Here is a 14,787-nt window from a genome sequence, read left to right as displayed (position 1 = left end):
AAGAAGACTAGCACGAACAAGATACATAAGGAAGACATACAGCAAAGACCCGGACGCAGTCTACACCGACGCGGCAACTAACAGCCATGGCAACGCCTCAGCGGTGGTAGTCAACTGCGACGGGAAAGCTCTAGACTTCCTAATGAGCAACAAACAGAACATACAAGAAGCCGAAACCACCGCCATCCTAATGGCCATAAGGTGGGGCGAGCACAAAAAGAAAAATCTCACCATAATTACTGACTCCACGAGAGCAATTAGAAACCTAATTTGCGGAATAATTCCTAAAACAGCAAAGAATATAATGCCTCTGACACCGAAAGGCAAACACAAAATAATATGGACCCCGACTCATCAGGGACTGGAAGGAAATGAAAAAGCGGACTCCCTCGCGAGGCAAATCACGGACCGCGGGGAGTCTGAGCATTCATACGCCCTTCCTCCATACAGTGCGGCTACCGACCGACTCCGGTTATGCCGACTAACCAGAAAAACAATGCCGACACATCATCTTCTACTAGACGCAGAGGAGGCCAGAAATCTTAGGAAAATTCAGACAAATACCTACCCACATAAGTCTAGATTAGCACTCATGTTTCCGGATAAGTATAACGAAGAATGCCATAAATGGCATCAGAAGGCAGACCTCTTCCACAGTAAAGGTCGTTGCGACAGCGAAGCCCCAAGCATACCACTTAGAGAGATTGACCAAGATTGGCCAATGAAACATAATAATAATCATAAAACATATTAACATACGCGTTCCCGACACATTTCACGCGATTTCAGAATCAATCCAACGGAAACACCAAGTGAACCGCACGACGCGTCGCATCTACACAGGGTTCCCGTCGCGGGGAGGTGGGCGCAATTTTATTTTCTTTTTTCGTTTTTTTGTTTTTTTTTTTGTTTTTTATACGTATTTTGTTAACTTTTCACCTGGCTTGGACATTTCGGTGTCCGCCTGATACAAAGGGTTTCTGGCCACAACGATCATCATCATCAGCGCTCGGTTGTTGCTGCTGCCGGCGCGGCTCATTTCTCCTGCGCCGCCAGCCCTCCAGCGCGAAATCGGAGCGAGGACTGACGCGCGCTCCTAGCAGGTGCTAAGGAGCTGACAGCGGTGCAGCGTAAGCGCGTCGTGGACATCGGCAACGGAGGCTATCGGGAGGCCCCGTTTATGCCGCTAAAACCGTTTTCCGAGCTGCCGCCCGAAGCGGAGTCGCTGCATGGGCGCGCCGCCGAAACGTCTCTCGCGCCGCGGGAAGCAGATGCTTCAGGCGCTGCCGGTAGCCGGCGCGCGCAGCAACCTCCGGGTAAGGTCCCTGAAAGGGACCTTACCTCCGGGCTCGGTCGTTGCTGCTGCCGTGGCTGATTTCTTTTGCGCTGCGCGCTTTCCACCCCGAGGTCAGGGCGAGAAATTGGGCGCGCTCCTAGCAAGTGAGCTGACAGCAGCGCAGCGTGACCGCGTCTTGTCGTTGTTAGGTGACTTCTGCGAGATATTCACTGAGCAAGCAGGTTGCACAAGGTTGGTGCAGCACTGCATAGACACCGGCGATGCTCAACCATGGAAATGCAATCCCCGGCCCGTCAGCCCCGCCAAGAGGCAAGCAACTGATGAGGCGCTGGATGAACTGCTGAAATCAGGCATTATCCGCCGCTCGACGAGCCCTTGGGGATTCCCAGTGGTGCTCGTTGGAAAGAAAGACGGTAGTTAGCGTCTATGCGTCGACTATCGGCGGCTGAATGCGGTCACGAAAAAGGATGCGTACCCCTTCCCGAGCGTTGACGAAATCGTCGCGAATCTCGGTGGCGCAAAATACTTTTCCAATTTGGACGCCAGCGATGGGTACCTACAGGTCGAGATGCGTCCCGGCGATGAATGCAAGACAGCGTTCACTTGCCATCGGGGGCTGTACGAGTTCGTATGTATGCCCTTCGGTTTGTGCCGAAGTCCGAGCACATACCAACGCCTGATCGAACATGTGCTCCGTGAGGCAAAGTGGCAGCATGCCCTCGCTTATTTGGACATCGTCGTCTACTCCCGCACCTTCGAGGAGCACCTCTCCCACCTGAGAGACGTCCTGGGAAGACTCAGGGCGGCTGGCATAACCATCAATCCTGCCAAGGCGCAAATATGCAGCGCTCAAGTGAGCCTGCTCGGCTATCGGATCGAACGCGGACAGTCGTCCCCCGATCCCGACAAACTTCCGGCGATCTTGGAGTTTCCCACCCCGAAGGATGTCGCCGGAGTTCGGCGCTTCCTAGGGATGATCGGCTACTACCACCACTTTATCCCCGCTTGCGTGCGCCGGCAAGCACCCTTGACAAGGTTGTTGAGGAAGTACGCCCCTTGGGAGTGGGGAGAGGAGCAGGAAAGCAGCCTACGCCAACTGGCGAAAGCTGTTGCAGACACTGCATCGCTGAAACTGCCGGGTCTGAACAGGCCATTCAAGACTCAAACGGACGCGAGTGACCTCGGCGTAGGGGCAGTGCTCCTCCAGGTGGATGGAAAACTGCGACCCGTGGCTCTTGCGAGCCGTGCGCTGACACCGGCAGAGCGAAGCTACTCGGTCACCGAGGATTGTCTGGCCATAATCTACGCACTTCGAAAGTTCGAGATATACGTAGAGGGGGCAAATTCACGATGGAAACTGATCACATCGCCCTCACATGGCTTTCCCGCCTCCGTGAGCCCAGCGGGAGGCTCGCGCAAATCGCGATGGGCACTGACATTGCAACGCTTCGAATTCGAAGTTCGCTACCGCAAAGACGTGGCACGAATGTGGTTGCGGACGCGCTGTCACGGGCGCCGGTGGACGACACCCAACTGGCCGGAGAGGCCGAGGAGGACGCTGAAGGTCAGCGACCCTTCTCGGATCGGAGAGAGCGCGGAACGCGGGAAGACCCAAGTTTCGAAAGCTCAACGCACGTGCATCTCGTCAGGGGAGGACTTCCGCTCGAGGTTGCGTTCAGTCGGGAAGAGCTAGTAGAGGCTCAGCACGAAGACTCGTTTTGTCGGGAGGTGATCGCCAGTCATAATGGAGACAGACCCTCAGGCAAATCGAACACCGGAGAATTACGGGCGCCGGGAAGCTGCTGGTATTGCGGCTGGCGCGAGCTCTAATGCAGCTGGTATTGCTGCGAGTGAGCTGGAGAGTTACCTGCTTGCCGCCGACTGCGCTCTGCTGAAATACGTGCCCGGCAAAAATTACCAAGTGAGTGTTTTAAAGCCGTTATCCCGCGCAAGCTCAGTGTGCAGACGGTCACGGTAGCGCGCCAAAGACATGGCGGAAGCTTTGTCGGTATGCTACCTGGCCCGGCACGAAGGCACAAGTATGTAGGTACGTATACGCGCATGCCACGTCTGCCAAGAGCGCAAACCGCGAGGCGGTAAGGCGCCGGGCTTGCTTCAGCCTATCGTGAGCGCGAAGCCATGCGAGGTCCTCTACCGCGCAGCAAAAGGGGGTACAAAAGTTGGTACTTGTGGTTACATGCCACTTCAGTGGGATCCCTGAACTTTATCCGCTGCGCAAAGCGACAGCACAGGATGTTCTGCAAAAGCTGTCCGAGGTGTTCTGTCGCTACGGATTTCTGGAGCGGCTGATTTCCGACAATGCCGCGTATTTCACATCAAGGTTGTTTCGTGAAGCGTGTGCGGCCATGGGTGTCAGGCAGCAAACATCGTGCTATTACCCCCAGTCTAACGTGACGGAGCGCCTAAATCGAGACGTAAGGCCACTGCTTGGGGCATATGCCCGGCGGCAACAAGACTGGGATGAGCACTTGAGCTCGATCTCCTCCGCTACTGGCACAAGCGTGAATCGGTGCACGGGCTTCACGCCTGCATTCCTGATGTCCGGCAGGGAGCTGTGTCCGTGTCCGGCACACCTACAGAACCGTGTCCGGCACACCTACGGACACGGTTCTGGCCAGGAGGTCGACCGCAGTCCCCGCGAAAGCAGCATATGCGGCTTACGCGCGGCGCTTGCGCGAGCGTTTGGCAGAAGCCATCAAGGAGGCGAACCGCAGCCGCGGTAAGGCCAGGGTCGCCCAAAAGGCGGCTTATGACCGAGCTCATCGAGACGTGGCGTGCCAAGTGGGCGACACTGCCTTGAAACGTAACGAGGCGCCGAGCGATGTCAGCGCGGGGGGGTTCGCGGTCGGTCTCGCACCCAAGTGGGTCGGACCGTTCGTAGTCGCCGAGAAGATCTCGCGGCTGAACTACAAGCTGAAAGACCCGAGGTCTGGTCGGATCAGCGGCCCCATTCACGTGGGCGAGCTGAAGTAGTGCTTTCCAAGGGGACAAACGGCAGACGCTGCTCCCACTTCGGACTCGCGAGGTCGAGGGAGGTGCGGAAGGAAGGTTCCCGACGCACCGCTACAACACCCGCAACCGGCGAGTTCGCTGACCACTGCCCTCCAACGCGCGAAGTCGCGCACAGGAGTCGTTGCCAGAGGAAGCTCCTCGAGGCGCGCCAACGGAACGCACAGCCTACGCCGTGAGGTCCGGCAATGGGTTGCGCGGGGTGACTTTAAAGGGCGCCAGCCGGCAGGAAGACACTGCTGACGCTCCCACTTCAGGCTCGCGAGGTCGCGAGCTCAAGGGAGGAGGTGCGGAAGGAAGGTTCCCGACGCACCGCTACAACACCCGCAGTCGGCGAGGTCGCTGACCACGCGGGCCACCGTCTCCGGAGGGTTCAGCTGAGGGTCCCACCAGGCTGTCCGGGCGCTTCGACAGTACAGTCATCAATTTGAAAAGTGCGTACCGATGCGGAGCGCGAACAGCGGGGGCAAAACAAGACCGAAATGTGGAGGGGACAGAGGGGGATGCCCCACTTAGAAAATTTCAGTGCCCGTGATCAAAGTCGATAAGCGCGCAAAGCCGGAATAAGCCTGCGGCAGCGCAAGTGATTTTGCTTCGTGGCAAAGGCGCGTTTAAAAGTCAGCTACAGACAGGCATGGGGAAAAACAAGAAGGCGTACGAGCACCTCCTGAAGAACGCTAAACAAACTTTCAACTATTTTGCATAGTTTCCGAGAAGCGGCGCTGGCCGGTGGACATGAAAGCACGCTGGAAGGCTACGGAGCGGGAAAGGGCAACAGGAGTGGCTGTTGCGCCATTTTTCGCTCACGCGGTAGGCAATATATACACGTGGCGTTGAGACTATACCTCCCGTTACACCAGATATTTTCCTCTGACGATCCAATGCTTTCTGTCCAGTGTGTTTTTAAATATTTAGCAGAAACAATATTTTTAGACCTGATTTTATACCACGCATAATAACAACCTGGCTTTCCACACCAGCCATCCTCATGATCTTTTACTGATTGTAGTTTCGTCCTTATTGGACGAAACCACTGTTTTGGCGCTCTTTGCCACAGTTGGCCTTGCGCCATTAACATCCAACCATCAACATCATCATTTGCTGTTTCCCTTGCCCTGCTCATCATCTCGTAATTTCACGTCATCCCTCCTTCCCTGCTTAAAGCACCAATCATACGCGATGCTTTCCCCACTTACCGGTTTGAGTTGCCAGTCTCTTGCCAGCCAACGTCCGCAAAAACAGCCGTGACAAAAGGCACAAAAAGACACAAACACTTACAACACAACGAGTGGAAAAGAACCTTTGATGCCCGTTCTACATAGTGCGACTTTACGACTTCGCTGCTGCGTCACTGGTGTAGCAAAAGTCCTATTTCGCTGCTCTGGTGTGTTGCCGAATGCTAAGGGCCGTTCACAGGGGACGTTCGGCCATTCCAAACACTTCACAATTTGCCACAACAATAGATGGTTTTGCCGTGCGAGCGGCTGAGTAACAATGAGGTCGAGGTTAAATTCGCATCATGTACAACGGGCTCGTGACGCTTTGCTAGTAAACACGACACTCGTAACATAGATGGCAGTAAAAAATCTACATCTAATATGGTTCACCAGTAAACACGAGGCTGTCCCCAGAGCTGTAGCTGAAGGCGAATGTTAAGCCATTCACTTTTCGCCCCTAATGCGGAGGTAATTTCGAAAATACGTTGCGCTTGTGCCGCCCTTACATTTTAGTCCGTTTCAAATTAACTCGAAAGAAAAACAGTTCGTCAGTTAAAAAAGGTTGGGATTCTAAAAAAACCTGATCGTAGCAATTGCTCTTCTTCATCAAGCGAACAGCGACAAAGCAACCAATGTTCACAGAAACATCACCCCAACCACCGGTCTAGGAACTTCGCATACTGGTGAACGCTTTCAACCTGCGCTTCTGTGCAGTCTAAAAGGTATTCAAGGGCAAAAGACTGGAGCAACAGACCAGGTACGTACAGCGCGAAAAGACGCGAGCGAAATGTTGAGGTGTGCCCACGCCACTATGCACTCGTCCTTCCGCGCTGTATTTAATGTGCTTCATTCTTTTGAACCAAGGCTACTAAGAGTCACCTGTTTTCCTCCTACTCTCAAAAAAAAAGAACGAGTACACTGAGAAACATTGCTGCTTCACTCACCGTTTGACGACTCGACGACGCTTGGCGGATGTTCTACGCCCAAGCCCGTTCTAGAGGCACACACTGCTGCTGGTCGCGAAACGTTCGAACGCGCACACGTCAAATCACGAGTGACGAGCCTCGAAACACGGCACGCAATGTTCCTAACTCCCTCGCGAGCAGATGCCAAAGGCTTGTAGCGAGGGGCGCTGTGACCGGCGCGGGTTTTGAGCTTCCGAGCATTCAAATATTGTTGGCAAAACCCACCGCAAGAAAAGACGGCACCAAAGTCTCAGGAAACCTGAAGCACTCCTCGTGGATCCCAAATGAGAAAGTGTGCATGGCCCCTTGGACGCCTTTCTTTCGCCTCGCGTTCTCGAAGGGCCTGGACACGCTTTGCCATCTGCCTAAAAGCTTTCGAATGGCTCCGATCTGTGTCCCCTACGCGTTGCGCCGCTGCCCGTGTCTGCCACCTCATAATCAGAGACTGGACGACGAGGAGGTTGCATTTCGCTGCTTTGTCTGTTCGCTGTTATGGCCGCCTGTTCCTATCTTTTCACCCGGGGGGCGTGGACAGCATCCTCTGCCTACCAGCCGAGTTGGGGCTCACGCTATGGAAAGCTCTTTTCTCCGAAACGCATCCCAATTAAGTTTTACTGTGGCAGACGCCGACGTCAGATGTTAATGCGACAGCATTAAATAACCCATTCAGCGTCGGCGTCTGTCTTCAGAAACGGTTCCTTCAGAAGTGTTCTGTAGCATCGAGCTTTCCACAGCACGAGCTCCAACTCTGCATTCGGCAGAGGTTGCGGTCCACACGAGTACACAATGCGGAAGCGGTGGCCAAAAGAGCGGACAAAGCAGCGAAATGCACCCTCCGCGTCGTCCACTCGCCGATTACAAGGCGGCAGAAACGGGAAGCGGCGCAAAGCACAGGGGGGGGGGGAGACTTGAATATCACCATCAAAGCTCTTGGAGAGGAATAATGCTCTTGCACGAGCGCGTGTTACTTATACTTCATCAATAAACGTTCTCAGTTCTACGTCGTCACTGGCCTCGCTCGTCTCAACAAATATGCCGTCACCGTATGCTCCCTTTCCCGCCTGCAAGGAACATCTACCTGCAATTGAGCAGCGCAGACCTGGATCACGCGACGAGACAGAAGCGGGCAACAGAGGCATCGGAACGGCTAACGACGCGTCATAAGTGCTCGCCGAGAAATTATCAAAGTAATTACGAAGAAACGGAAGGTGCTTGCACCGACATCACGCAGCTTATCAACGCAGCAGAACAGCAAATTAATAAAGACGCGAGCAGAGAACAGCTGCTCGGAACACCGGCGCAGACTTAATTAAATCAGCGAAAGCCTCGAGAACACCAACGAGCAGATGGAGAAATATCTGGCCGAAGAAACAGCCGATGCCGAGTTTGACAGAAAAATTGAGTACCGCATGAAAATAACGCCACTTTTGTCTATTATCGAGTTCAGGACCAGAGAGCCTGCACAAATGGATTTCACCAGCAGCGAAAAGCAGGCGGCTTCACCAAGTAAAGCGCAAGAAGCGACCGAGCTAGTTAAACGACAGATGCTCCAAACGATAATGTTCGGCGGAAAAGCTTTGGAGTGGTGCCGATTCTGGTTTCAGTATGAGTCAGCACTTCACCTCAGTTCTAAAATCACCAAGGGATGAAAATTCAATTTCTTATCTTTAACCGGAAAAGTAGTGACTGCGATATGAAAGCTGATTCAGTACTCCGCAGAGGAAAATTACGATGAAGCTATAAAAATTCTGCATGGCAGGCACGTTTGAAAATCGAGAACACTCGGTGGAGCTGCACGTGAGTGAGCTATCACACTTACATCAAATAAATTCGCCACAAGAAGCTGATGACCTCCGCAGGCTCGGTCGGAAAAAACAGGTCAACACATTGGCAGTGAAATCACTGGAGGTGGCGTGCCACAGGCGGCACCGATATTGTTGCCAGTGTTGACATAGCAATTCCACCGGAGCTGTCACTACAGTTCAACGAAGCGAAAAGATGCAGCTTAGTCACGGAAGTTAAGGTTTGAAACAACTCGGTGGGGGAATAGGCGTATAACATTTCTACGGGAGCAGCCGTGTTTTCGAGAGGAAACAAGGGCTGCGAAGCCCAGAGATAACATCAGGCAGCTCCGCACAACTTCCAGCTTTTGCAAAAAGCACAGTTGGCAGAACCTGTCCTTTCTACAAGCAGAAAAACCGTGCTACTGAATGAAGACTTGGGAAGAGGCATTCCAGTCACCTAAAAGAAGGCCATTTTCTCACCGGGAAAATAAAGCATGCTTCAGGTGCACCCTACTGAATCACTCCTCACGTTTGCGTAAGCGCGCGTCAACTGCAAGCAATACGAAGGACGACGTGCTACATCAATTAATGTGTAGAACGCTGCGGCCACAAAAGCCGATGCAGGTCGAAGCACAGCGAGCGAAGACGACGACGTCTACTCCGCATGCTGCTGTAAATATGCAGCATAGTTATGTGCTTTTCCAGACGGCTGTAGCAAGAATAGAGCGGCCGACATTGCCGTTTGCTTTTGGACAGCGGAAGTCAGCGACCATTCAATTACACTGGGTTGGCAAAAAATCTGCGCAAAGCTGATACGAAAGGCTGACAATACGTTCATTCGGAGGGGACGAGAAAATCAAATTCGTGAACATATAGTTCACGTTACCGTAGCCCACCGAGACAATCAAGCAGCAACAGTTAATAGAAGCTCTACAGGTCATGCTTGTGAACCACGTTAAAAACACACCAGGACTAAACTAAAGTCCCTGTAACCTAACCAAGAAGCCGAGCAGTCCTTTGGACACAGGTTTCAAAATAAAGTTTACCTCTCTCTCTCTCTCTCTCTCTCCCTCTACAGGTCCAAGTGATATGCTCCCAATCCGATCAACGAAAAAAATGAAACTGCAGCTACGAACTCACGACACGACCAAGACGATAGATGCAATAGGACCCCTAGTCGGCTCAGATTATTATTGGGAGTTTCATACTGTTAGGACACACCTACTCTACAGCAGGCTGACGGCGGCCGAAACGCCTCCAGGTTAGGTACTGCAAAGCCCTTCGGAGAAACGTAAAACGAGACAAACGCAAAACGAAGCATTCGTGGTTCTGAAAGTTGGAGCTGCGGAACTTAAGCAGACCTTCAACAAGGCGTGCAGACGTTTTGGAGCCTAGGATCGATTGGCATCCTAAGATTACACAGTTGGTATACTCCAGTAACCGAAATCGTACAATTTCAGGGGAGCATGGAGCAGCTAAACGCACTCTACGAACTCAGCTTGCCGCAGGGGAAGGGTGTTAATTTGGAGACCAATAAGGAAAATGCGATGAAGACTCTTCCAACTTACTAAAATGTTAACGATATACGAAGCCATGCTGCGTCACTACGACCATGTGATCTCAAAATATGTGACTTTGGGAGTCGCAGTATATAGGTTCAAGAATCCTCGGAACCGCCTACTGCGCTATATAAATACATGACACAGCACGTGGTTATTGCAGAGGACTGAGTCACGACAAAAGTTCGCGCGATATTCGACGCCTCTTTACACACGACGAAAGGTAAGTCGTTAAACGACAACCTAGATGCAGGACCTAACTTCAATGAGTGCATGCTGGCGCTGCCCATCAATTTCCGCAAGGAAAATGTGGCCTTCTTAAAAAACAGACGCAGATCGAAGCCATTCGAAATCGTTCAGGCAGTTGGCAAAGCGTCCCCGGTGGCAAGATCACTAAGTCCTTTCGAATACGCGAAGCGGAAACTTAGGGCGTTCAGCTGGACATTCCGCTTTCACATTCAGTCTACAAGAAGTGCGCCTAGGTGTGCTCGGACTTTTTCGCTCAGCTGACCCTTCATGGCCTTTGCACCGAAACCCGTGAAACAAGCACCCGAAAAGAAGATTTAACATCGTTCACCAGTATCCACGAAACTTTTCTCCAAACTGTAGCAGACCGCTACCGCACTGAATTTTAAGCACGTCTCAAAATACCTCGAAAGAAAAAGCCGATTCCTCCGTTAAAACAAGCAAGCTTGGTTTCTGAAAAGTTCAATCAATGATTTTTTTTTTTTTTTTTTTTAACCAAGTGGGTATCAACGGTAACACACCAGACCAGCCACAGGTACAGAAAATTTTCGAGTACTGGTGAACGCTTTTATGTTGCACAGAAGCGCAGGTTGGCATTACTAAATTAATAAAGACTGAACACATAGGAAAACACTTCGCATTTGTCATTCAACATGTACGGCACATTGAGTGCTTTACCTAATCAGTTGGTTCAACAATGCGGTTCGTTAAGGGGCACTACATGATCACATTCCATTGGGACTTGCTGGTCCCTCACCCACCGTTTAACAGGTCCACGAAAAAACTTTCCTAACGACAGAGTTTACACAGTGTAAAAACGCTTAATTTTTTTAATGAAATACAAAATTAAAAAGAAATTTAAATTGTTTACATAGTTGGCAATAGCTTGCGCTTGCATATCCGCAAGGGCCAGTTTTATTTTTCCCTTCGGTACAGAAGTGCATTATCCATAAAATAAGCAACTAGTCCGTTGGGACATTTTTCCTACATCTGCAATACCTTTTCTATTCCAGTAAGATGATTTTTAATAAACCCATTGGTAGTGAATGAGTAAGACCCATACGAATGTGATGAAGTGATGCCCTTCAACGTGTACTCGCTTAACACAGGTAGGCGCTGGTGCGCGCCAACTGGTATTCTTTTTACTTCTAGGGTAAAAAAAGCAAAGCTCTCTGTTTCATCCTGTGCAGTCTCGCAAGAGAGCTGACACACTCGACTCACGTCGATCCGACCACGCATAATTGCGGCGACATTATTTTGGCCATAATATGGCGAACAATCGACTGAACCGAAGTCGACTTCCGTAGCGTTCAAGGGAGGACAACAAATTGGCTTGAAATTGGCCGCAAAATCGAATCACGTTGACGTCGGATTGACGAGCGTCAAAAAACGCCTTTCACCTAACAAAAAAAAGGGAGAAAATAGGTACGTCTACGGACTACACGACTACGTGAAGCCTACGCGACCACGCATGGTAGAAGACTGCTGTACCGTGAATGCAAATATACCATTTACTGCAGCGGCTGCGCTGTCGATGAGGCATAAAATGCCAAAGGCGCGGAAACCGGTATCGGCGCCTGCATTCACTTTGCCGCACCACGAATTTGTGACAATCTTCAATCCGGAACCGCGATATAGGTGCAGATTGGCCCAGCGGTTTTCTGGAAAAAAACACACGGACTACGTTTTAGGAAGTTTTTTTTTTTTTTTGCATTTATTGCATGTGATCGTTCCAGAAAACTGCTTTGGCAAGCCGCACCAAGCCGGCGCTTCAACAATAGAGATTTGTGGCGTCACAAATTCGCGGTGCGGTAAAGTGAATGGAGGCGTCGGTACCTGTATTGACGCCCTCGGCATTTTCTGCGGTAATAAGCAACATCCGTTATCGTGAATGGTACATTTGCATTCCCGTCACTGTAATCTACTGATAACGGCAAACTCGTTTGCACACTCTAGCGTCCCATTATGAATAGTAGTGCTCGGTGGTTTCAGATAAGGGCAGAAAAAGGGACACCATGACCATTTTTTAATCGAGATTACACTTTATCATTGGGTAAAACACTATACTCACTAAGGATATTAAAATACTTTCGTGAGAAACAATGACTTGGTTTACTAAAAAAATTACAGCCACGTACAATATCGGGAATTGAAAAAACAGCGACACAAGTTGAAAACGTCACAATATGTTTTGCAATTAACAAGTTGAACTATGCTAAACACGACTTCACCTGCAAGTTTGGTGAGGTCAGTGTTGAGGAACCAGCTTTAACGCATTGTAAGGTGACATCTCGCACAAAAACAAATCGACACAAACAAAAAAGAAAAACAAACAAATCGAATGCACGGTTCGCGGCAATATGGTCATGGCGCCACTGCGGCTGTCCTTAGTACTTAAACACACACACACGCTGATGTGTGTGTGTGTGTTTTTTTTTTTTGAGCTACGTCTACTAAGGCTATTATAACTTCCACCGGCCTAGCACACAGCATTTTGCTGTCTCTTTAAAACGAAAGAAAAAACGCCTCGAAAGAGAGGCAGGCGACTCTACTCACGGCCCGACGACACGACGCACGGCGGACGACCCACAACCAAAGCACACCACGTCCAGTCACCAAGACGTTCACACGCGCGCACACCTCACATCACAAGTCCACACCGAGTCTTGAAACACGACGCACGGCGGACGACCCACAACCGAAGCACACCACGTCCAGTCACCGAGACGTTCACACGCGCACACATCCCATCACAAGTCCACACCGAGTCTTGAAACACGACGCACGGCGGACGACCCACAACCGAAGCACACCACGTCCAGTCACCGAGACGTTCACACGCGCACACCTCCCATCACAAGTCCACACCGAGTCTTGAAACACGACGCACGGCGGACGACCCACAACCGAAGCACACCACGTCCAGTCACCGAGACGTTCACACGCGCACACCTCACATCACAAGTCCACACCGAGTCTTGAAACACGGCGCACCACGTTCGTTCCTCCTGCCTCACTGGCGAGCCGATCTCCAGGGTCTTTCTGCCAAAATGTCCGCGCAGGACACAACCCGCACGCTGAACCACAGCGCTTCTCAGGACGAAAATGTACGGGTTCGTCGAGACGCGCGACACTGCACGAAGCAGTGGGCACAAGTCGGTGAACCAGCCGGCGTGAAGGAGTCCGAAGTTGAATCTGCGGAAGAAAAAAAAATGCAATTCGAACTCACAATCCAGTCACGTGGAGAAAAAAAAAACTACGGTGCCATACTATTTTAACAAAATTGCCCAAGCAACCGTTGCCGATTCTCCAAGAGCACCAACGGCGTAACACCGCGAATCGGCCCGTCCAGTCGAAAAACAAAAAACATTCGAAGTCTAATTACAACGGCTGAAAACACCATTAAACCAATTGGAACCATTTGGAAACACAATCGGTCCTAATCAGTCGTTTTCGACAGGTCCAATTTGACCTCCAATGGTTTTTTTTTTTTCTTTGGCCGGGAGTTAGGTTCACGCCTTGCCGAATTCGGCGCCATGGGGACTACATACAACTAAGTTCGATTCGAAATATACGCCCCAAAATATTTTTAAACGAAAATAACGCAATGAGTGTTGAAACTTCCAAATTTCGCCCTTCACTAACGTAATATGGGCAAGAAGGACGTAATATTAGCCAGCAATAATAAAACAGCGTAATCAATGAGTTAGTGGCACTGTAGCATTTTCTTCAATATCTGATTTGAAGTTCGCGATCAATTGCCATCATTTTATTATTTTAACGAAATAGAAGTTGATTTAATGAACTAAATTCGCATTTTGCCTTCATGGCGTCTTCAATTCACCTAATCATTATAAAATTCTACAAGGAAATGACACTACAAAAAGCAAGGACCTAAAAACTAAAGATGAACTAACAAAATCGCAGTGTTCAATCATCTGCGGTACTTACGCGATTAAAATGAAGTTTACAAAAAACGAACAGAAACGGAGCCTAGTACAACGCAGCAAGTGTAGGGCCTTGTAGCTAAATAACACGTAATTGACTAAGGGTATTTATTACAACAGCAAAATAATGAACTGCTTAAGGAAATAGAAACGAAAAAAAGGAAGAAATCATCCAAATATTACCTTAAGGAAATGAAATCACGAAGGTTTCTTAAATCTACCACCCTCACGCAGCAACACAAAGATGAAAAAGCAAACGAAAAAAATTAATCTCTGTAAACACATAATTGGCCCTTGTCGGCATTTATCTGTACCAAGAGTAATTATACACGGCTGGTAAAAAAAAGAATGCAAACAAGAAAACAAGAAATGTAAGCGAACGAAATGAAACCACGACCAATATATAAGCCACCGCGGTCTGTAAAACACGGCCCCAGCATTTTCCGACCGTGCAAATTCAGCACCTCAGGGAAAATAAATTCCGGACTGGAGATGCCAGTAAGAAATCCGGCGCTATGGAGCGAAAAGGCAAAAACCCGAAGAAAATCGTGCGAAGGTACGATTAAAACTCGCTTGGTCACCGCGTCGCAACGCTTCATGGCGTACTGAGCGCGCCAATGCGTCCCCCCTTTCCTCCCCCCTTCCTTCTTCGTCGGGGAGACGATGTCACAAGATGGCCGCCTGGACGAGCCGACGACCGGCCGGCCTCCTCCTCCTAACCGCTGCGCCTCGACTGCCCAGG

The sequence above is a fragment of the Haemaphysalis longicornis genome, unplaced genomic scaffold, assembly GCF_048455015.1.
Source record: "Haemaphysalis longicornis isolate Haplotype H1 unplaced genomic scaffold, Haemaphysalis longicornis Haplotype H1 scaffold_6, whole genome shotgun sequence".
Taxonomy (NCBI): Eukaryota; Metazoa; Arthropoda; class Arachnida; order Ixodida; family Ixodidae; genus Haemaphysalis; species Haemaphysalis longicornis.
This window is presented reverse-complemented; position numbering follows the sequence as displayed.